Source organism: Berghia stephanieae, chromosome 4 (genome assembly GCF_034508935.2).
Source record: "Berghia stephanieae isolate SIO BIC M18660-M18661 chromosome 4, UCSD_Bste_1.3, whole genome shotgun sequence".
Lineage (NCBI taxonomy): Eukaryota > Metazoa > Mollusca > Gastropoda > Nudibranchia > Aeolidiidae > Berghia > Berghia stephanieae.
The window spans coordinates 92,615,971-92,638,470 of record NC_088363.1 but is presented as its reverse complement, the minus strand read 5'-3'; the positions used below and the strand labels follow the sequence as shown (position 1 = coordinate 92,638,470).

The window sequence follows — 22,500 nt, the reverse complement described above, 5'->3', positions numbered from 1 at the left end:
TCGTCCCCAAAACCAATCCGTGGATCTAAATCCGGTTGTTTGCTGTTTACTTATTCGCTAAATAGCGTCCGGTTAACAAGAGCGTCATCAAACAAATGTTTCGTTTCCAAATAATTTGACACTGAACTTAATAAACATCCACTTAAATCAAAGCATGTATGTTGCAAAATGTAACGACTGCTTCATGGATAAATAATTTACATGATATTAAGTTAAATTATCCTTTAATAATAAGTAATTTAATAATAAAATTATTTAGTTACTATATTAATTATATACCTCCCCCCCCCCTTCTCTCTCTCTCTCTCTCTCTCTCTCTCTCTCTCTCCATAAAAAAAAGCACCTTTATCAAATGTCTGTACCATATTATGGAGAACAAAGAAATAACCCAATTTAACCTTGCCCCCATTCCTTTCTGACATTCTTAATATTTTTTCTTTCCTTCCGTTGCATCGTGCACAGTTGCGCACAGTGCATGCACCTACTTACACATATATTCATACACAGACACTTCCCTGAGAGACCCTCTTATCCTACTTGCTCGCCTTGCAGGTGCATGCGAGTATTCACAAAAAACACACGTGCTTGTGTATGTATGTATGTGTGTGTGTGTGTGTGTGTGTGTGTGTGTGTGTGTAAGAAAATCCTAGTACATGACAGAACGATTAAGATTCTAAGAAATATGTTTATTAAAAATAGCAATAATAATAATAATAATAAACCTAATAAGTGGACTTCGTCCTATGACACAAAACATTTCATCTATCTATATTTGGCTCAAAGTCAATACGACCTCCGACGACGTAGATAAACAAATTATCATCGCATGGAATGATCGTACGATCTGTTCAAGGACAGTCTAACATTAGGTCTCTCTCTCTCTCTCTCTCTCTCTCTCTCTCTCTCTCTCTCTCTCTCTCTCGTTTCAGAAAATCCGCAGGCTTACTGGCTCATTGTCCTTTTGTATCAATATAAATTTACATGCATATCACAAGTCCTGATATCAGTGCAATGTCCAAACAAATTCTGTGAAGGTCACGGAAAAAACAAAACAAAACAATAATAAATAAAATATAATTATGATATTAAAATAGTATTATGAAGCCATAATAAATTATGCTAACCAGAATGCAGCCATTGTAATTTTCGCAACCGGCACGCACTAACTGAACTTGACCGAAATTATAACAAAAGGAATGGTCGTACTTGTCGCGCAATGTCATCCATTGCGATAACGACCACTTGATGTTTGATGTTGTGTCTAATTCCATATCAAGTGCAAACATTGTTTGGTCTAAGGGTCACAATGGCGACCATGAATATCTACTACGTGTTGTGTTATCATTCCCGTCGTCATATGTCAACAATTTTTGTCAACAAATACCATCTAACCAGTTTGTTGGTTTTTTTTGTGTGTTTTTTTAAAAATCGAATTGACTTATCCCGTGATTCTGACAAATCATGTCATCAGTCAACTGTTTATTATCTACCTCCTACCCATGGTACCTAATCTCGACGCGACGCGCTTTGTCCTCGGTTCAAGTCTGAAACCGCAGCGATGGTCTCGTCTGACATTCGCCGTTGCCTCCCCTTCCCACGAGTTGACCTTTTCAAGCCGGGACAAATGACGCGCGCGACACGGTATTTCTGACTGTGACTGGGGCATTAGGGTTCAGGGTTGCATAAATTTTGTTTTCCAAATAACCAGAAGAAAGTGAAAATTTAAAATAAATAAATAAATAAGTAAGTAAATAAATAAATAAAAGACTGCAGGCTTCATTTATTATCATCTTCTAAACATGTAGGGCAACTAAAGGAGGCGTTCGTTGGTCATCATTCACAGTTGTTCATTCTAAAGTTCACTCTCACAAAACAGCCCGAAAGAATGAATTATCCCTGGGATATTAAATAGGGAAAGTCAACTGCATTAATTTATATATATATAAAGTATTCGATCGTCTCTATTGGTTATCAAGAGTAGGAAGAGTAGGTAAAGCAATAGCTAAGCAAAGCCATAGGATTAAAATAGACGTCCGCATTCCTTTTGCCATTGACGTCACGAGCAGGAGTGTGCGTGTGTGTTGTGTCTGGTTTTAAGACAAGCCCCAACCTCATGCTTTGTCGTGTGTGAGGTGTAGTGTGTAGGCTAAGTGTTTTAAGGAGAGAGAGAGAGAGAGAGAGAGAGAGAGAGAGAGAGAGAGAGAGAGAGAGAGAGAGAGAGAGAGGCGTTACGCAAGGTTATTTTCTAGAATTGAAAAATGTAAAAAAGTTATACTCATTCCAATCATCGGTCTAGGACACGGGTGGTGCTATTGTTATGCAACCAAAGGCAAGATTACCGTGAAAAAAATTATATATATATATATATATATATATATATATATATATATATATATATATAATATATATAATATATATATATATATATATAATTATGGGAAAGTCGGGCTGACGGGACGAAACGAGGGGATATAATAAAATTTCCTCTTCAAATTTAAATGTCACGCAAATGCAGACGACTGTGGAGAGCACAATACAAAATGTCTTATCTAGATGGCCCAGGGTGATGGAAAAAATGGGTGGGTGAGGGGGACGGGGACGGAGTGGAAGAATGTTAAAAATAAAATTGGCTGTGCAGCAAATGAATAAAACTTGGGAGCAGACGTGCGATGTGATGTGTGTCCTTGAAATGCACCCAATGCTTGGGACATGCACGCTGCTGTTTCGTTAATAGGGACAGGTGCATGTTTGGAGAACACAACCAAAACGTGTAGTAAATGAAAATGTATAAAAAGACGCATGGGGGATGGGGAACGGGAAAGAAAATAACTTGTCCTTAAGTGATCTCTCTCTCTCTCTCTCTCTCTCTCTCTCTCTCTCTCTCTCTCTCTGTGTGTGTGTGTGTGTGTGTGTGTGTGTGTGTGTGTGTGCGCGCCCTTTGTGACACCATCTGATCATTTAAGCCTGGTGTCATATTAAAATTACGAGCGTCTAGTAAAAGTAAGATAAAGGTTCGCGGATCAAAAAGGCGAAAATTAAAAAAGATTCTAAGATTGCATTGTTATCCGTGTTACTTGCCCGCCTGCGTTTCTTATTGTCTGCTTATGATATTGCTATCACAACCTCTGCCTAATAAATAGTGAATACATAGTGGACCCCCTCACCGCGCGAACTCGAATGCACTTTTTAACTACACACTATTCTGCATCTTCAGCGGTCAGCAAGCGCATTGACCCCACAAAATTTGAGGGCCACGGGTTTCCTGGGGTCACTGTCACTCCGTGCCTCTGCTAATCTATGGACTGTTTTCATCCATCTATACATCCGACCGTCCATCCATCCATCCATAACCGTCTGCTCTTCACGGTAAAAGAGCAGCAGTTCCCAACTAGAAACAAAAACAGGATTTCTCAGCGCAACTGGCGTTTTCGTAGGAAAGACGAGGAGTTATTTTGGCCAGAGTTTTGTTGTTTTTTTTTTTTTGGGGGGGGGGGGGGGGGAGGTCAAGAGGTCACACGATCGACCTTTAGATGACCACCACTAACATCATCATCCACATCATAATCGTCACACTGAGAGCGTAGCATCATCACAAAAATGATATCAACAGACGTGAGGGATTAAGAGGTCTAGATGAGACGAGTTACGAGCCAGCCAGACCAGACCACATACAGTAGCAATAATACAAAGACCGAAAGTTGTCAACAACAACAAAAAAGAATTGACCGACTAATGACTACTAGAGTCTTAACATCCAGCCATAAAAAAAAAGAAAGAAAAAGAGAAAAAGAATAATATAAACATAAGATTATAGAAACTTTCGAAATTCGAAACCAAAGAGAGAGAAAAAAAATTAATTCATGACAAAATGGATATCCTCTTCTTCATCTACCGTAAACATTCAAACGGCTATTTATGTTCTTTGTTTTGTCATCTTTCCGACTACAAGTTGACACTCGACGAAGATTTAGATAGCAACAAGAACGAATGCGATAAAAATTATTTCAAAAAGATAAATCGAAAAAGGACGATAAAAAAGGCAAAAAAAAAAAAAAAATAATAAATAAATGTTTTAATAAAATAAAATAAAAATTGACCAGTGTGAGCTAACGCAAAGGTCAGCGGATGGCGATGATGACCCCAAGACGAGGTAAAGAGGGAAGTCAAAGTCAATGAAGCGACAGAAGAAGCAGACGTTGAAAAGGGTGATCTTGTGGCCAGTTCTGAACAGAAACAGAAACAGCCAACCGACAAATTCAGATTGGACCAAACGAAACGAATTGGGAGTTCGCGAGACCTTTTAACCTTCGTCTCTCCTGACCGAGTCACGGTGATTCAAGGCCAACGAACCAAACGCACAATTTTTGGCTGACCGGACATCAAAAGTCACATTAACACGACGTTCGTGCTTTATATATATATATATAATATATATATATATATATATATATATTATATAATATATATATATATATATATAATAAGAAGAAGAGAGAGAGAGAGAGAGAGAGAGAGAGAGAGAGAGAGAGAGAGAGAGAGAGCGAGATGGACAGATATTAAATGTTAAAAAGCTGTGAATTTGATTAATATAAAGAAATTGCCATATACCAAATTCGTTCACGACGATGCGACACATTGAAATTGCGTCTGTTATTCTCGCAGACCAGTTTTACTATAACAATGATAGAAGTTACCTAATAGGTAACTGTGGCTGTGGCATTAGTAACACAGGTGGTGGTCAGTGAGTTTCAACTTCCACATACATACATACACACACACACACACACACACACTCCTAATCTACGCACCTTGTCAGTAATTTTGGAAAGTAGTCCAGTCTTACCTTGACTTTCTGACCTATGGAAGATTATCAAGACGCCTGGAGATCCAGATTGACTAAATAGGTCTGATGTACTTTTTTATACCATGTCATTTATGAACAAGGGTATTGACTAAGCCCTATCTATAAAAGCAGGAAACTCAGCCGCTTTCGATATCTATTCTGATTTCCATGTTGAAGTACCTCTGACTGTTGCCGGCAAAACAAAGACACATTAAAAGGGGGTAAATTTAACATTTAAACATAAGCATACCCATTTAATTATAATACTCCCATTCTCCTCTCTCTCTCTCTCTCTCTCTCTCTCTCTCTCTCTCTCTCTGGGTGTGTGTGTGTGTGTGTGTGTGTGTGTGTGTGTGTGAGCGTGTGTAGATAATGCAAATACGATTACACTATTTAAACAACAAACAAAAAACATTTACATTTCTTCACCGACTTCCTCTATTCAAATACAAAGTATGAATTTGATTAAACAGTCAAATTACACCACACACACGTAACGCCAGACGCACCCACCCATGCCAATGTATTATAGAGCAGGGCCAACATGCAACTTCCTGGTTGAAAAAAAAAACATAAATTGAAAAACTAATTTTTTAGCATTCGGATTCATGTCACCATAACATATAACTGCGGCAAGACCTGACTCGCAATCACACCCCCCCCCCCTCTCTCTCTCTCTCTCTCTCTCTCTCTCTCTCTCTCTCTCTCTCTAAAAAAAAAATATCCAATCCTCGTAAATCCAAATAATGTAACCGCAATTTACGAAATATCACCACCAACCCTCACCCCACTTCCGTCTTTCCCGTGCATGTCCGTGTCCTACTCTAATTCACTCTACAACTTTTTCGAGAGAGGGAGAGAGAGAAGAGGGATCGATACCTTGAATTACCTATGACGTCATGCCATGCCTTGAACAAACAACCCCCAAAATTTCCCCTTTTTAAAATTTGGAAAACCATTTAAAATTGTTTTAAAAGGAAGAATCAAGAGGAACCCTTTTACAAATAGGCTATTACTTTTTTAAATTTTTTTTTGGGGGTATTGAAAAAATTTTTAAAAAAAAAAAATTTATAAAAATTTTTTTTCCATTTAAACCCCTGGGGCCGGAAAAAAAGTTAAAAGGGGGAAAATTTAACTTTCAAAAAACCCCATTTAAAAAAAAAAAAAAATTTTTTTTTCTCCTTTTCCCCTTTTTTTTTTTTTTTTTTTTTTTTGGGGTTTTGGGGGCTGGAAAGATTAAAAATTTTTTTAACTTTTTTAAAAAAAAAAAAAAAAAACATTTTTTTTACCACCCCTTTTTCAAAAAAAAGGGGTTCCCGCTTCCCACAAGTCCCCGGACCCCCCCCCCACCTTTTAAAGGCAGGCCAACTCATTCCGGTTTTTTTAAAAAAAAATTTTTTCTTGGTTAAAATTATAAAAAGATTTTTGTCCCCCCCCCCCCCCTTTCCCCCCCCCTTTTTTTTTTTTTTTTTGGGGGGGGGGGGGGGGGGGTTTAAAAATTAAATTTGTTTTTGTCATTTTTTTTTTTTTTTTTTTTTTTTTTTTTTTTTTCGGGGGGAGGGGGGGGGGGGGGGGAAAGGGGGGGGGTTTTTTTTTTAGTTGGGGGTTTTGGGGGGGGGGGGGTTTTTTGTTTTTTTTTTTTTTTTTTTTTTTTTTTTGGGGGGGGGGGGTTTTTTTTAAAAAAAAATTTAAAAGGGGGGGGGGGAAAAGGGGGAAAAAGGGGGGGGGGGGGGTTTTTTTTTTTTTTTGGGTTGTTTTTTTTTTTTTTAAAAAAATTTTTTTTTTTTGGGTTTATTTGGGGGGGAAAAAAAGTTTTTTTTTAAAAAAAAAATTAAATTTTTTTTTTTTTTAAAAAATTTTAAATAAAAAAATGGTTTTTTTTGGGTAAAAAAAATAAATTTTGTTTTTTAAATGGGGGGGGTTTTTTTTTTTCCCCTTTTTTGTTTTATTTATTTTTTCTTTTTTTTTTTTTTTTTTTTTAAAGGGTTAAAAAAAAATTTTCTTTTTTTTTTGGGTTTAAAAATTTTTTTTTTTTTTTTTAAAAAAAAAAAAAAAAAAAGGGTTTTTTTGGGGGGTTTTTTTTTTTTTTTTTTTTTTTGGGGGGGGGGTTGGGGGGGGGGGGGGTTTTTGGTTTTTTTTTAAATAAAAATAAGGGTTTTGGGGGGACGGTAATTTTTTTAAAATGGGGGTAATTTTTTTTTTTTTTTTTTTTTTAAAAAAATATTTTTTTTTTTTTTTTTTTTTTTTTTTTTTTTAAAAATTTTTGGGGTTTTTTAAAAAAAAAATTTTTTTTTTTTTTTTTTTTTTTTTTTTTTTAAACTAGACAGAAGGCAAAAGATTTGGGTTCTATTATTCTCTCCCTTTAAAACCCTGTGTTTAAATAAAGGTGTATCAACATCAAAAGAAGATTTAAAAGGGGAAAAAAAGAATTGATAAAACGGGTTAATGGTTAAAAAAAAATTTTGGAAAGGGGGGGTTTTGAAATTAAATAAAAAAAAAAAGCCGGGGTTTTTGTTTTGTTGTTTTTTTGCCCCCTTGAAAGGGACAAAAAACAAAAAACTTGTGACCGTATTTTATATTAAGGTTCTTTTTTTTGAATTAAAAGGGGGGGGGGGGGAAAAAAAATTGTGTAATAAAATTTAAAATTAAAAAAAAATTTTTAAAGGGGGGGGGGGAAGGGGGGGGGGGGGGGGAAAAAAAGGGAAAAAAAAAAAGGGGGAAAAAAAGGGGGGGGGGAAAAAAATGGGGGAGAGGAGGGGGGGGGGGGAAAAAACCTGGGGGGGTTTTCTAAAAAACCCCCGGGTAAAATTATAAAACCCCAGTCAATGAATTTTATAAAAAACCCCCCCCCCCCCCCCCCCCCCCCCCCCCAAAACCCATTTGCTCCCCTTCGGGGCCCCTTGAAAGAAAAATTTGCCAAAATTTAAAAAAAAATTTTTTTGGGGAAAATCGAAAATTTGGACCCCAAAAACAAAAAAAAAAACCCCCCCCCTAAACAACCGGTTTTTTAAGGTTTTTTGGAAAAAGAAAAAAAAAAACCCCCAAAAAAACCCTGGGGGTTTAAAAAATAAAAAAGAGAAAGGGTTTAAAAAATTTTAAAAAACCAAAATTGGGGGGGGTCAGAGATTGTGTAAAGTGGACAAATATGAAGGAAAAGAAATAGGTTAACCCGGGGAAAATAAAACGAGAAGACGAAAAAGGGGTTCTCTCTCTCTCGTTTTCCCTCGACCGATTTCGGGGAAAAATGACAAAAAAAACGGGAAGCTCGAAGGCTTTAAAAAAAAGAATTTTTTAACGACTTGTTTTTTCATTTTTGACTTTTTGGGTCTTTGGTGTTTAATTTAGTTTTTGTATGTCGTGTTATTGAAACAGGGGGGGCGTTTTTTTTTACAAAACATTTTTTTGATCTTTAAAAAAAATTTTTCTCTCTCTTCCCTTTTCCCCCCCCCCCCTACCACACCACGACCAGAACCCCTCAGGTTTTTTGAAAAAACGGGGGAAAAGCCAACCCGAACCCACCAAAACCCCAAAAGGGCCCGAAGTTGGGGGAAATGAAATCTAAGCGTTTTGCCCCTCATTTAAGGTCAGTTTGGGGAAACTTGGGGGGCTTTGGCGGGTTTTGGGGGGGGCAAGGGGATGTTCATGAAAATTGTACGGGGGCCCTTTAAAAGAACAAAGGAAAATTATAAATTATACGGGGGGGGGGGGGGGGGGGGGGGGGGGGGGGGGTTTTTTTTCCCCCCCATCCCTTTTTTTCTCCCCCTTAAAAAAAATAAAAAAAATTTTATTGGAAAAAAATTTTGGGGGGTTTTGTGGGGGTTTTTTAACAAATAAATAGCAAAAGAGCCGGGGTTTTAGTTTGAAAAAAAGGTTTGGGGTTTTGGGGGCGGCCCCCTTTTTTGTGTGAAAGGGTTTTAAAAAAAAAAATTTCTTTAGCTTAAATGTTTGAACATAAAATTTAAAAAACCCCCAAAAAGGTCATAATTAAAAAAACCGCTTAATGGGACGCCTATTTTAAACAAGACTTGCACGAAGGATTTTTTGGGGAAACAAATTTTCCCACTCAACCCTACCCTTTGATGATCAAAAACCACCTTTCGAAAGGCCCATAAATCAAAAAGGGTGGCCCAAAGCACAAAATGCAAAAGAAAAAAAAAAAAAAAAAAAAAAAAAAAAAAGGAAGGGAGGGAATCCCCCCACCCAGGGAAAAATTTTTTGCTTATAAATGAGTGCCTTTTCTTTTAACCAGGCGGTTAAAAGAAGACGGGGAAAAAAAAGGCAAATGTTTGGGGAATCTTTTTTAGGCGACCCCTTTGTCTTTAAGGATATGAAGAAGAAAAAGGGGGGGAGCGGGTTTAAAGACAAAACCAAAAAACAAAAAAAAAAAAGGGGAAAAAAAAGGGGGAGAGGAAAAATTTTAACCCTTACCCCAACCATCAGGGTTTTTGCTTTTGTATTTCAAACCCCCGTATACTGGCCCAAGGAACGATTAAAAAACGGGGCCCCCGGAAGCTTTGCACCCTTCCGGGGGTCACCCTCCGTTTTAAAGTGGTTTTCCAAAAATTTTTGAAAAATTGGAAATAAAGTACTAGGTGGTTTTTGGGGTTTTTTCCCAAAAAAAAATTTTTTTTTCCCCCCTCTCCCTCTCTATTTTTTTCCTTTCTTTTCCTTTTTTCTTTTTCCTTTACAATTATAAATTTTTAAAAAAATAAGGGGTGTTTTGGGTCTTGTTTTCTAAACTAAAAAAAGGACTGTAGTAGGGTTTTTAATTTTTTTGCTCCCGTTTTTAATTTGGGTAAGAAAAAAAGGTAAATGGAAAAGAGGGGAAAAAAAATTTTTTTCCCACTGAAAATTCCTTTTAAAAAAGAAAATTTTTTTTCCCCTTGCTTTTAATTGGAAACAAAACATTTTAACAACCCAAAGCCCTAAAAAAAAAAAGACCCATTAAAGAAACTTTTTTTTGGGGGAAAATGAAAAAAGTAAATAAATTATTCTTGGGAACATATAACCAAAAACCCTTCCCCCCATATGAGTAAAAAAAAGCAGGAAAAAACCAAACCGAGACTTAGAAAAACTTTTTAGTAGAAGGGGGAAAAAAAAGGCCCACTTTAAAACGCAAAAAAAAAAAGAAAAAAAAAAAAAGAAGAAAAGGATTGGGAAAATCCCCATGCTTTGATGAATTTTTTAAAATTTTTTTATTGGGAATGAAAATGAAATGGGAAAATTTTAAATTTTTAGGGCGAGTTGAAAGAAAGGTTTTGGGTGTATTTTGGGGTAACGAAATTTCCCTTAGCAAGTTTTAAAGTTTCGCAGATAATTTGAAAATGTATTTTGGTACCTGATTTGTAAGTAATGCTGGTCCCGGGGGTGGGGAGGGTAGACTCCTTAACTGAAAATTTTTCCTTTTTAAGGGGGAAAAAACGGCATGGAGAAAAGGGGAAGGGGGGGGGGGGGGGGGTTTTGAAAAACTGAGGGTTCAAAAAACTAAAAAAAAAAAAAAAAAAAAAGAGAGAGGTAAATAAAAAACTTAAAAAAATAATAAATTAGGGGTTTTTTTTGGTTTTTTTTTAAATTCAATTTTAAAATTTTTTATTTAAAATTAAAAAAACCAATTTAAACCCGTTTATTTTCTTTCCATTTTCGCATTTTTATAAAGTTTTCCCCCTTCCCATTTACTGTTAAAAAATTTGGGGTGGACTAGTTATAAGAAAAGAAGTCATGATATTAATAGGGGGAAGGGAATGGGTTTTTTTTTCCCTCAAGACACCAAGGGGAAAAAATAGGTGTTTTATTTTGGGGGGAACGTTGAAATTTGGAAAAAAATTTGAAAAAACGCCTTTTCATAAAAGTTGAAAAAGTCATTTCGGGGTGTTTTCTTTCCAGGGAACCTTGGGAATTTTTAAGGGGGGGAGGGTTTTAAAAAGAATCGAATTTTAAAAAAAATATTTTCCCAATTGTAAAAGGGTAAATTTCTTAAAATTGGTCACGGGGGGATTTTTTAAATAAATTTCCAGGGAAAAAATTAAAAAATTCACCTCAAAGACAGAGTGAAGGGTTGGGGTCTGACTAGCGAAATGTCCATTGGAGCAGCTGGTGTTTTTGGTTGGTGTAAAGATGACGATGCTTTGCTCGTTGCTGGCGCTCTGGTGTGGGTGTTCTGGAAGGGGTGTTAGCCTCGTATGTGTAACACGAGTAGACATTGAAGGGGACACAAACATGCGGTGCACTGCAGGAGGATACATGGCTGCAGTGGGCGCTAGTCCATATAAAACACGGTTTCTTTGAAGCACCTCCATCAACTTTGGGCTCTCATACAAGGATCTAAAACAAAAAAAGAGAGATGTCAATTTAAACAATTGAAAACAATGATGATATAAATTACAGTTTCTGTTCAGATAATTGAAAAATTAAATTGCATACTTTTGACGTCTTATTATAATTTTTAAATAGTCACATATTCAAATAACATAAGATTTATCATTTCAATATTCTCATGGCTTAGGCAATCTATAAAGTTTTATTTTCTCTCTGATGGCTATATAACTGTTAGAGAAATATGTAAATGAGACTAGTCTTATAATGGTTTGAACTGATAAAGCTCATCCTAAGATAATCTTAAGATAATGCCTTTATTGTTAATTGTTTGGTATTTTTTCATCATTAAGGACGACCAAAGGAAGGATAGGGTACGTATTTCTTACTGAGGTACATTTACATAGTTGTAAAAACTTGCATGAAAACTTTTATTTGAATACAATGGTCCAATTCATAAAAGGAAAGTTTAAAATATTGTCATAACTATTTATTGATTGTTGTTTCTCTTTCATCACCAAGGCAATGGCAAAGTAGGTAATGTTAAATTATCTAATAATATTATGGCAGTTAGTAAAACTTACATCAGAACTTTCTTTGAAGACAGTTATTGGTCCAATTGGTACAAGGAAATTTAAATCCAATAAATGATGTGTTCAAACACAGTTATAAGATAATTTTAAACATATAATCCAATGTTCAAAGAATGTGAAAGAAATAAGTAGTCCGTTCAACTGTTTTTTTTGTTTGTTTATAACACAATTCCAACAGGAATGTTTTCACACAGTACGATGTTTACCAGAAGGTGGCAAGTTGAAAACTAAGCCAAGATGCGAATGACCGGAGAATTAGTAGTTTGTTATTGAGAGAAACACGGTGGGAAAATCCACTCGCTAGCGGCTCGTGACTTGAGTCAGTTCTAACAGCAATATCAGGCGAGTCGACCAATCAGCTGTCACGAGACGGCCGCCTCTCGCCTCTCTACGTTGCACGGCCTCGCACATGAATGAGTTTTTTCACTCGTGACGCAAAACGCTCCTCGTTGAACTATATTTTCCTCGTGTTCTCCACCTATATCTCGTGTGTGTCGGCTTTTATCTGTGTCTACTCGAGATTGTGTGTACCAACGCCAGATAGAGAGAGGGGAGAGAGAGAAGGAGAGTAGGTGTGCGTGAGTGTGTCTGTTTGAATGATCTCTCTATGTCTGATGGTGAAAATTCCCAACGAAAGAGTGAAAATGGAGAGGCTTCGAAGTCTCTTCATTTTCACTCCGTCGTTAGTATTTTCACGATCACCGGCTTCAGGCAGCCCCGACCGTTTTCTATAGCGCTATATAAGTTTTCAGCATTATTATTATGAAATTCAGAGGGACTGTCAAAAATAATGTGCAGGAGTAGACATTGGTATCGAAGAAGGGACACACAACACACAAACACACACATACACACACAGAGAGAGAGAGAGAGAGAGAGAGAGAGAGAGAGAGAGAGAGAGAGAGAGAGAGAGCCGGTAGGGGGAAATCCAACACACAATCGCGAATTTACACAAATATTTCCCCGTTCACACACACACACACACGAGGGTTAGGTCGTTGGCTCGTTGCCGCACCCCTCTCTCCCCCTCTTCACCTTTCCTTTTCGCGACATAGTTTCTCGTTAATTCGGCCTCCTCAAGGACAAACGATAAGAACACGCGAACAACTACGAAAACAGCCGAGTATTATAATATATCTGCCGACCTCAACTCCCCTCCCTCCCACTCTTTCTATTTTTAAACAACAATAACAACAACAACGTGTCCTCGGCACTTGCTTCTCGCCCTCGCCAGCGCCTCGCCTGCGATTCGTGATGCTCTCACTCACTCGCGTTCACTTTCTCGCTCTCTCGTTCAGTCCGCTGACTTTAAATCCTTCCGTTTTATTTTTGCTTGTTTAAGATTGTAAGTCATTGGCCCCGCCGTTTTGGGGTCATTGAGGACTCGAGGTTGATGGCCAGGCAGCAAACAAACAAGCAGACGAAAGTGAGAAAAATGTTTATGATGAACAAATTATAATAAATTATTTACTCAATCCCGTTTTTAAACTGTCTACCATTTTGAAGAAAATCTATTTTTAGTTTATCGATGCCTTGACAAATAAGATCACTTGATGGAGATAGTAATTGAATTGAATTGAATTGAATTGAATTGAATTAATGTAGATGGTTCAGGCAGAGTATTCAGTTTTGCCAATTCATCTTTCAAGGGTCTAGTCTGTGTGGTAGCATGGATCACAGATTGTTGGCAACTCTTTCCAGAATCTGTCCAACTCAGCACTTTGAAGGCGTTTACACTTTCAGCAATCACAACTCTCTCTGGCAAGTTATTCCAAGTATTAATTGTTCTAACAGAAAAGTAATTGCTTCTTGTCCTAAGTTTGCTGTGTTCTTTTTCTAATTTAATTGAACAATTTTTGAATATTTATCCGACGCAGTCATCCCCCAATCAGCGATTCTGACCCATCGTCTCAGAATGGTATCGTGTCGAGTTGTACTTGACGTTGAAAATTGAATCTGCATACGAAAATATGAGCTTGGGGTTGAGTTTAGCCGTTTAATAATAATAATAATAATAATAATAATAATAATAATAATAATATAATAATAATAATAATAATAATAATTATTATTATTATTATTATTATTATTATTATTAATATTATTATTATTATTATTATTATTATTATTATTATTATTATTATTATTATTATGATAATGATAGTAATAATAACAATAATAATAATAACAACAATAATAATCATCATCATCATAGAAGGAGAAGAAGAGTTCATAATTTGCCCCCATTCAATTCGAGCCAAAAAGTAATTTTCGTAGCACTCGATACAAAAAAAAAAGAAAACAGCTAAGAAAAACTCGCATTGTGAGCTAAAATAGGGATCACAAGTGTGATGTCAAAATAACTGGTTCCATTCTCATTGAAAGTGTAAAACTACTTTTCCTGAGGATTGGATACCTACCTACCTTGTTTAATTAATCTTCTGGTTTCAGAGTGATGTCGTCTTATTTTCTAAATCTAATAAATAATATATGCTGGTCGCCAAGAAAGCTATCAATTCTCGCTCTTTTGCGTCCGTAATCTTCAGAATCTGACAATGCATCCTGCTACTAACATAAAGATCTGTAAATTCTCAGTCAATTAACTGAAATCAGTCAATTCGTCAAATATTTTTAAAAAGGAAAAAAAGAAATGAAGAAGAAAGAAAGAATTCATGAATCGTAGTCGAATGACCGTGAAGTAATTAGGAATGTTCCACAGCGCTACGCATAGCTCATGGGCCTTTATATTAAACGATGGATATAATATTGCCAAGGCTAAGTGATACTTCTTAGAATTGCCCTGTCTGAACACACCCCAGTGTAATTTCAGACAGCCTTCGTGAAATTATTTTTTTTTTCCAAACCTGTCGTGATCCCAACGGTAGCCAATTTTAACTGAGCCGCCGAGCGATAAATTTCACTGTTTCGTCTAAGGCAAAATTTCATAAAAGTATGTAAAAGTTTAATGCGAACGCCGGAAGTGCGTTATGTAGACACCTTCAAATCGAAAGTTATATGATTGCTACAAGCACATCTCGATTGTCTCATATTGTAAACAAACTGGTTGACCGTTTCTAATTTCTTCGCTGATTGGGTACCTAATTATAAGAAACAATGGTAAGTAGCCTAATTAATTTCCACGTAAATTAGTTTTCTGCCATTGTTTTGCTCAAGCGAGCTTGCTGTTTACCTTTCATTTTGATTCTTTGGATTTTTCTGATACCGAAGAGTTTCAGTGAGGTTCAGTTTCAGTCAATTTTTATAGAGCTCATTTACAGGTCTATCCGTAGGAGTGGTTACAAACACAAAACTCTTTGGAAGTGTGTATGTAACCAATTCTTTGGATAATGCATAAACAATGACTAGATAGGTTACATATTGTGAATCATACGATGACATAATTATTTTAATAGCAGGTCGAGTTTTATCAATACGGGACTTATAGGGAATGAGATTAGCGGAAGAGTAGCGTCCCTTGATTGGACGTCACCCATAGTCTGTGACGTCACCGGCGGAAAAGTTATTAGAGAGAGAACGTCATGTTGGTTGTGTGCATGCGTCTCTCGTCCTCGCTTCAACCAATATGACGTTCTCTCTCTAATAACTTTTCCGCCGGTGACGTCACAGACTATGGGTGACGTCCAATCAAGGGACGCTACTCTTCCGCTAATCTCATTCCCTTTATAAATGAGCGTGGATTGATGAACTTTATTGACGACCAGTAATTATAATAAGATATTTTCACTCTAAAACCTGAAAATCAGTTGCACAATATTATTATAATATGCACCCAGTGCTACAGAGATGACTGTTTGCACACTTCCAATGAGATTTGAACCAGGATTTTCAAATCACACTAATATTATTCCCCTATTATTGGTAAAAATAACAAAAAGAAGAGGCGTCAGCCGCAACGTATGAATAAAACTGACGTCACACACCCACCTATGGCATAGATGGATGCACCGGCGCCTCGTTTTATTTCAACGTGTAGATAGATTAATTAGAAAAAGAAAGACTATTTCTATCATAATATCATAAAATAATTAATAATTCACAAACTTTGCTCAAAAGATGGCCTTATGGTGACGTTTGCAATAATATGGCCGCCACCCGATGTTCCGCCCGCTGCTGCCGGTACAGGTCAGCGCGTTAGAATTTCGGAGTTAATAAGTGTGTGTGTGTGTGTGTGTGTGTGTGTGTGTGTGTGTGTGTGTGTGTGTGTGTGTAGAAAACTATGCTGACGCAGAAAAGTGAGTGGAGCAGGCACTTATGTTGGTAACAACAAGATATGAAGTGAGTAGAAAAGTGCCAGAAGACAATAGAGAATAAAATTTTTTTTCGCGGCGGTGGTGGGGTTTGAACCTGCGACCTTATTGGTACGACAACTCCGCCTGGCAGGTGAGAGCGTGGCTCTACCGTGTGAGCTATCCACGAACACAAAAATATTCGTTTCAAACCCAAAGTCATTTCTAGATCCCTCTCTCACCCACTTCTTGAGATCTCCGATTCGTTCACCACCATCGCGAAGTAATTTTGACCAGCAGTTAAGCTTAATAGCCAATATTCTCATCACAAACATATAACATAGAAACGATTGAGACATTGAGTATGCTCCGGTGTATGGGGTGAATTTTTAATTCAGAAAAGTGAGTGGAGCAGGCACTTATGTTGGTAACAACAAGATATGAAGTGAGTAGAAAAGTGCCAGAAGACAATAGAGAATAAAAAATTTTTTCGCGGCGGTGGTGGTGAACCTGCGACCTTATTGGTACGACAACTCCGCCTGGCTTTGGGTTTGAAACGAATATTTTTGTGTTCGTGGATAGCTCACACGGTAGAGCCACGCTCTCACCTGCCAGGCGGAGTTGTCGTACCAATAAGGTCGCAGGTTCAAACCCCACCACCGCCGCGAAAAAAATTTTTATTCTCTATTGTCTTCTGGCACTTTTCTACTCATTTCATATCTTGTTGTTACCAACATAAGTGCCTGCTCCACTCACTTTTCTGAATTAAAAATTCACCCCATACACCGGAGCATACTCAATGTCTCAATCGTTTCTATGTTATATGTTTGTGATGAGAATATTGGCTATTAAGCTTAACTGCTGGTCAAAATTACTTCGCGATGGTGGTGAACGAATCGGCGATCTCAAGAAGTGGGTGAGAGGGGATCTAGAAATGACTTTGGGTTTGAAACGAATATTTTTGTGTTCGTGGATAGCTCACACGGTAGAGCCACGCTCTCACCTGCCAGGCGGAGTTGTCGTACCAATAAGGTCGCAGGCTCAAACCCCACCACCGCCGCGAAAAAAAAAATTTTATTCTCTATTGTCTTCTGGCACTTTTCTACTCACTTCATATCTTGTTGTTACCAACATAAGTGCCTGCTCCACTCACTTTTCTGAATTAAAAATTCACCCCATACACGGAGCATACTCAATGTCTCAATCGTTTCTATGTTATATGTTTGTGATGAGAATATTGGCTATTAAGCTTAACTGCTGGTCAAAATTACTTCGCGATGGTGGTGAACGAATCGGCGATCTCAAGAAGTGGGTGAGAGAGGGATCTAGAAATGACTTTGGGTTTGAAACGAATATTTTTGTGTTCGTGGATAGCTCACACGGTAGAGCCACGCTCTCACCTGCCAGGCGGAGTTGTCGTACCAATAAGGTCGCAGGTTCAAACCCCACCACCGCCGCGAAAAAAATTTTTATTCTCTATTGTCTTCTGGCACTTTTCTACTCACTTCATATCTTGTTGTATGCTGACGCACTGACTTTGACCTGGTGACCTGTTTAGAGGTCATGTTCGCGCTTTCTCGGTGGGGAACGGTGACACCATGAATGCTCTATCAATTTTTTATTTATTTATTGATGGATTGATCGCTTTTTTTTTGGGGGGGGGGGGGGGGGACAGGTATTAAGATTTTATTTATTTATTTATTTACTTATTTATTTGGAAAGGCGCGGGGGGGGGGGGGGGGGGGGGGGGGGTTGAATTGGTTTCAACCAATGCTATCTATACTCCAGATTGCTATGGTTTCAACTCAAATTCCGGAATGTAACTTATTTAAAGGAAATGGTAACATTGACTCATATCTGGTACTCTACTGTCGCTTCGGATGTTTGTGGCGCACTTTAAAAAAATAATTGAGCTTTATACAGCGCAATATCCACTAAATGTGCCCAAATCGGTTTACAAGGGGTCCCTGGTCAACAGCAACATTTAACATGTAGGATGGGACATGACGCCTGTTAGGCGATATTACAATTTTTCGGAAAAAGACAACGCTGTTAACGGCCTGGTGCTAATTTTACACCTGAGTACGGTGAGAGAATGTGAGTAAAAAGCCTTTTCCAAGGACTCGACTATGCACCCAGCGCGAGACTCGAACCCAGGACCTTCCGATCCGAAAGCGAGTGTTATACCACTAGCCACATAGCCGCACTTCAATCTGCTGTTTAAAACAATTCGGTATTGAATGGATGCTGCTATGCGCTTAGTTTTAAATACTCACAACATCCGCCAGCCGGATATAACACACCAACACCATAAACTATGTGTAACCTTAAACGTTTAATAGTCTGATTGACACAATAAGTGAGAGCTGTTCATAACAAAGAGCTGAGTCACGCCAATTTCGTTGATTCTGTAATTAACTGTGAAATCCACATCTGTCCTATCGTCTAATTTTTAAAACTGTAAATACGAACTGAGAGTGTAAGAATCACCGATGTAAATTAGACAAAACTTAGTCCCCTTAAATTAGTCGTATATTATTTGCATAAATTGTTGCCTTTTGACAAGACTCTAAAGAAAAGTGTGCTTGTTGGAGAGAAAGAGAGAGAGAGAGAGAGAGAGAGAGAGAGAGAGAGAGAGAGAGAGACAGAGAGACAGAGGGAGGGAGGGGGAACAGGAGGAGGGGGAGGGGGAGGAGGAGGAATCCAGAGCCCCTTCCAAGCCATAAAAAAAAAAAAATTATAATCCGAAAATCTCTTGTTATTGGTAAAGAAAGTGCTTTTGAGCTACGGCTGAAAGAGCCAATAACTTGAAGTAAATAGGTATCCATAAAAAAAAATAAAAAATAAAAAAATCGAGCAAACATTGTAGGCCTTGCATCTGCCTATCCAGGTCATGTGGAAATCCTCAATCATTGTTTACGACTCGCGAGAAGAAAAAAAACATGGAACAAAACTCAATGTAGGTTAAGTTTTTCTGGGACAAAGTTTCTTTTTAGAATACTACTAAGGATGAATGAGTCTTGGGGAATCTATCAGCTGTCTGTCTTTTCTGGTGTCAGAGTTCGAGGAAAACATGAATTATCTAGTGGACTTCTCATTTCAAACGATTTCTTTTTTGCGCCCCCCCCCCCCCCCCCCCCCCCCCCCCCCCCCCCCCCCCCCCCCCCCCCCCCCCCCCCCCCCCCCCCCCCCCCCCCCCCCCCCCCCCCCCCCCCCTTCCCCCCCTCTCCGTCTTCTGTCTCTTTCTCTGTCTCTTTTCTCTTTCTCTTTCTCTCTTTCTCTCTCTCTCTCTCTCTCCTCTCTCTATCTCTCCCCTTTCTTCTCTCTCTCTGTTTCTTCTCTCTGTTTTCTCTCTCTCTCTCTCTCTATCTCTCTTTTCTTCTCTTCTCTCTCTGTTTTCTCTCTCTGTGTTTCTCTCTCTCTCTCTATCTCTATCTTCTCTCTCCTTTCTCTCTCTCTTTCTCTCTCTCTCTCTCTCTCTTCTTCTCTCTCTCTCTCTCACATCCGTTTTTCTGTCTAGCTATCTGTATGCCTGTCGGTCTGTAAGTGTCCGTCTATCCATATGTATGAAATCTATCTATCTATCTATCTATAAACATTTGAAATTAAGATAGTTTGACTTCTACAACGTTGTTATCGTTAGCTCCTTTTATTCTAAAGTTGAGCACTATTATTTCATGGTTTTTGTTTTATAATTTTCTATCTATCTATCTACTATCTATCTATTTATCTATCTATCTATCTATCTATTATTATCTATCTATCTATCTATCTATCATCAAATCTATCTATTATTATCTATCTATCTTCTATTATCTATCTACCTACCTACCTCCCTATACCTACCTATCTATCTATCTATCATCTATTTTATCTATCTATCTATCTATCTATCTATTATTTATCTATCATCTATCTATCTATCTTCCCCCTATTATCTACTATCTATCTATCGACCTACCTTCCTCCTACTACCTACCTACTTTGGTAGCCGGGAACCAGCCTGAGTGCGGGGGTCATGAGATAAGAAAGATAATCTGTTTCACTTCGATTGAATGTTCAGATACTCCACCCGGAGGTCAAAGGTTCTTATGTTTAATGGTGATATTTAATTTTTTTGATTTTGAAAAATTGTAGCCAAGAAAAATTTTATTGTATTTTTTTTTACTAAATTAATTACGCATATTGTTCCATCAAATATAGACATTAGATCTTGGTCAACGTTGAAATTTAAAAGCAGGTCTGAAAATCCGAACCCACTTAGGGGCTAGTTTAACATTGTTGAAAATGGACAATATTTTGCGTCATTTTTTAAAGATTTCTAAAAACCCAAGGGCCCCCATAAGAAATTGGGTGGTCGACCTGAAACTTGCACGTCGATCTTGGACAATTTCTAAATTTATATTCTGAAATACTTTTAAAAAGAGGCTTTTTTTTAGCGCAATATCCACGAAAACTTGCTAAAAGCGCTTACAAGGGGTCCCTGGCCAACAGCAACATGTAAGACGGGACTTGACGCCTGTTAGGGTTTATTACAATTTTTTTGGGACAGGAGACAACGCTGTCAAGGGGCCAGGTACTCTTTTACCTGAGTACGATGAGAGAATGTGAGTAAAGAGCCTTTTCCAAGGACTAACTATGCGCCGATCGAGGCTCGAACCCAGGACCTTCGATCCGATTTTGTCCGGGATACAATTCGCCGAGTCCTGGATTCTTTGTTATAATCTGTTGCCTGGATTCCCTTCACTTATTCATCAATCCCCCATATGTATATATTTTTTTTTTATACCATACTGTAACATGCCTTTATGTTACCCTCGAATTTGGCGGATTTTCCACTTGTTAGAACAATAAATATGGAAAAAATTTCATCATATCATAATCATCATCTCATCATATCCTCATCCCATATCTCCATCATCATCATCCCTCATCTCATCATCATCATCATCATCTTCATAATCATCATCATATCATCATCATTCATCATCTCATCATCCCTCATCATCATCACCTTATAATAATAATAATAATAATAATAATAATAATAATAATAATAAAAAATAATAATAAATTAATTAATATAATAATAATGATAATAATAGTAATAATAATAATAATAATAATAATAATAATAATAATAAAAATATAATAATAATAAAATATTTTAATAATAATAATAATTTAATAATAATTTAATAATAATAATAATAATAAATAATAATAATAATATAATTATTATTATTATTATTTTATTATTATTATTAAAATTATTATTATTTTTTATTATTTATTATTATCATTATTATTTTTTGTTACCATTACTAAGTTTTTTCATTATCTGGTATTTGGTGTAGCATCGAATCAGTTATCTATTGTTGTCATTTTTATCGGAAAATTTTTGAATAAGATATTTTTAAAAATATTTTTATAAAGAGAGGAGAGAGAGAGAGGAGAGAGAGGGGGGAGAGGGAGAGAGAGAGAGAGAGAGAGAGAGAGAGAGGAATGACGGGCTTTCAACCAATACGACCAATTTTATAACAACAACCAAATCGATACATCCATCGTTATCACAGTTTAAATCCTAAAAAATATTATCCCCCCCCCCCCCCCCCCCCTTTGGAAAAACCACCATACAATAATGTAATAATTGCATTTTGTCATTTTCTCATGGGGTATAGATAGTTCAAAAAAAGATCACTCAGGTTTCGTTATTGTTTTTTTTCCCTCCGCGTTTATGATTCTCACGAACTGTATTACCTGACTTAAACTTTATCGATAAAAAACAGTTTTGTGTGTTTGGCCGTTAATACTTCCCCGGATGGCAATGAAAAAGCTTTTGCCAAGCGCAATTTTTTAGAAAATCGACATTGATTCACTGACCTCTTTATTATGGTTTTTCCGCCAGTCATTTTTATCAGTATTTTTTTTTACTAAATTATATTAACCTCATAAACGTTTAAGGTTACCACAGTTTGTGTCTGTGTGTGTGTGTTGTGTCTGTGTGTGTGTGTATGTGGTTGTGTGTGTGTGTGTGTAGTTTGTGTTTGGTCGTGTGTTTGGAGGGGAAATCCGGTGGCATAGTTATGGTTTGTTGTTGTTTTTTTTTTTTTTTTTTTTTTCCCAAAAACAATGCATCAAAACCCTCACAGTTAATTTTAAAAAACACAAAAGTTAATGGGGTTTGCTAGCAAAAACCAAAAAAACTTTTGTTGACACATCATCGTATAAAGTCAGTTCGTACGACCTTCGGCCCGCTCCGTCTAGACCGACCCGGGGGTGTTTGAGTTGTTTAATAAGCTATATTTTTTTATTGAGATTTTTGACTCATACGCCCGGTTTGTTTCAAATCCCTGTCACTCCCATGAAGTCAAACCCGGGCTATTGGTCAGTTCACTTACTCTTCAACAGTCGGAAAAAATCACTTCTTCCCCAAAGAGCATGGTAACTTATAACTGGCTTAAACTATCGGAAAATGGCGGATGCCCCCTTTGAAAAATTCTCC

The 22,500-nt window shown here is 37.2% G+C and overlaps 1 protein-coding gene across 1 annotated transcript in view; it reads right to left on the bottom strand.

Annotated features, from left to right (window-relative positions):
* The window catches only part of LOC144971581 (uncharacterized), a 62,667-nt gene that overhangs the window by 1,426 nt on the left and 38,741 nt on the right, over nt 1-22,500 (bottom strand). The window lies entirely within an intron of this gene.